Source organism: Protomyctophum bolini (assembly GCF_963924005.1).
Source record: "Protomyctophum bolini genome assembly, chromosome: 11".
Taxonomy (NCBI): domain Eukaryota; kingdom Metazoa; phylum Chordata; class Actinopteri; order Myctophiformes; family Myctophidae; genus Protomyctophum; species Protomyctophum bolini.
In genome coordinates this window covers 43,041,865-43,044,476 of record NC_137872.1, presented here as the reverse complement: position 1 = coordinate 43,044,476, position 2,612 = coordinate 43,041,865, and positions in this window count along the sequence as shown.

The window sequence follows — 2,612 nt, the reverse complement described above, 5'->3', positions numbered from 1 at the left end:
ATTCAAAGATTTGCGTCACATTTTCACGATTTTTCAAAAAATAGCAGATCTACAAGCTCGTAAGCGCTTACGAGCTTGTAGATCTGCTGTTTTTCGATAGCAAAATTCTAACAGAATGCTTAAAACACCAAAAGGGGTTCCCGTACAGAACGCCTTAAGGGAAACATAATTACACAGATGATGATGATGATGATGTGCAATAGAGAGAGTATCGTATATCGCACGCGGGATCACGATCAGCCAAAGACGGAGCTCGATAATCATGTTGGCGTCTGAACAGAGGGCCGCCGCAGACTGCGGTCTGGGGTGATATCATATAGGTTTCACTTTCTGTTGGCGGACGACGTGCGCTTTGCTCTTCCCAACGACACAACAACACACTGTTGCGTTGTTATAATACGACCCCTTTGACTATAGGGATATAAGTTACCCATTCTGGGGCGTGAACCCCTTTTGGTGTTTTTAAAAGCATTATGTTATACTTTAGCTATTGGAAAATAGCAGATATACAAACTTGTAGATCTGCTATTTTTTTGTTGTTGAAAATGTGCCTCGAATATGAATATATATTATTACAGAGTGAACATTTTTAACTCAAATCTTCGCTTCTGGGGAGATTCCTGGAACAACATATTTTCAGATGGGGGGCGGAGGCATATTACATCCTTGACATGAAATATTGAGCACCACTGATACAGAAACATAAGGTTTTTCAGAAAACTGTCAGGATTTTAAAAATGTCTTCGTCAGGCCTAAATGGGTTAAAGGCTGTAACATAACAAGTTAAGGGACAAAGAATGTAAAACTGAATTACAGCAACATTTGTAAAAAAGAAAAAAGGTAAAGAAATTCAAATCTAACAGAAAACAACACACTCAACCAAAACATAATAAGAAGAATCAAAAGGGCCACAGTGGGCTGTATTTTGCGTGTCTTAAATACCAGGTCTTATTCCCTAACTTGAGTAAACTAAAGAACTGGAGGCGTGGTCAATGCTCTTTGGCCACTCAGAATAGCCAAATGGCATTGATCACGCCTCCAGGTCTTTCGTTTACTCAAGTTAGGGAATATCATCATATACATCATCTCATTCCGGCACATAACAATTTGCGTGCTCACCTTCGCTTTGCTCCGTTTGTGTTACGCAATGTTTGTGTTCACACAAACACTCTAAAATTCTCCATTCATTTGTCAATGGCATTTTAACCCATTTCGACCTGACACCAGATAATGTCTTCTAAATCCTGCACAGTTTTCTGAATAACCTCATGTTTCTATGTCAGTGGTTCTCAAACTATTTCATGTCAAGGACCCCAAAAATTATAAATTGGCCACGACCCCCATCTGAAAATATGTTGTTCCATGCAGGGACCCCCAGAATCAAAGATTTGAGTTAAAAACGTTCGCCCTGAAAGAATATATATTCAAATATTTGCGCCACATTTTCATGATTTTTCAAAAATAGCACTTGCCCTATACCCCTTAGATATCACTTTTTGTAGACTTAGATAGCATTTCATATAGGCTACAGACTTATAGCATGTTACGTAGACAGCACTAGAATTGCATTTTATGTAGTCATAGCACTTTGTATGTATACTAGATTCATTATATAGATATTCCACGTTCTCATAGCTTACGCATGTTTCATGATATAACTATACTTTTTATGTATGTGATGTATTGCCATGCTTTTGTTCTTGCTTAATGTAAATCACTCTGGATTAAGAGCGTCTGCTAAAAATGCCTAAATTGTAAATTGACACTCTGAGGTCAAATGAAACCCAGGGATGACTCCCGGATTGGAACCCTGCATGGTCTCCCGGGCCGTGTGTGAAACCATATACATCTATACCGTCTGAGTCCGCCCGCTTGGCCAGGGGAGATATCAGGCTTTCTTTTTCTCAAGCATGTTTATCAGGACATTAACAGGAAAGTATTCCAGTAAGCCACCATGGCAGACCATGCATTACTAAGCTTCTATGTTAGATACGTGAAAGGATGACTTCAGCCATTTTCTACTTATCTTCATATAATTGGTCCTCACTAATGCTGCATGATGAAATGGTGGAAAGAAATAAAATAAATTATTGACTCTGTCTGCGTCTCTTAGGAGGGCTGTGTATACTTCAGAAAGCACCTATACCAGGCAGTGACGACATCATTAGGCAGATATTTTAATGTTTTTATTTAAATTTTAATTGATGCGAGAATGATGGTTGCCATTGTAGCATGCTAACTTTCCAGGACTAGAAAGCCTGCAGTTTCCCCATCGATGATGTCACTGGTAGCCAGGCGTCTGAACTCTCCAAAGCGCCGCCCTATGAGACACAGAGTGAGTGAGTAGACAAAAATAGTGGCTGCTGGACTCCTATGCATGAGGAGTCCAGCAGCTTGGACTCCTCATGCATAGATGGAAGCATGAGGTCAGTCCGCTGCCCCCCTCCCCCCCAGGTTGGCAGAGGAAGCGTAGCGCCCAGGATTACATTAGATAATTGGCACTTGGTGAAAAAAAATAAAGCTTATCTACAAGCTCATACTTGGTTCCGCGATGTGAGCTTGTAGATCTGCTATAAACTAAAATTCGTGAAAATATGGTGCAAATCTTTGAA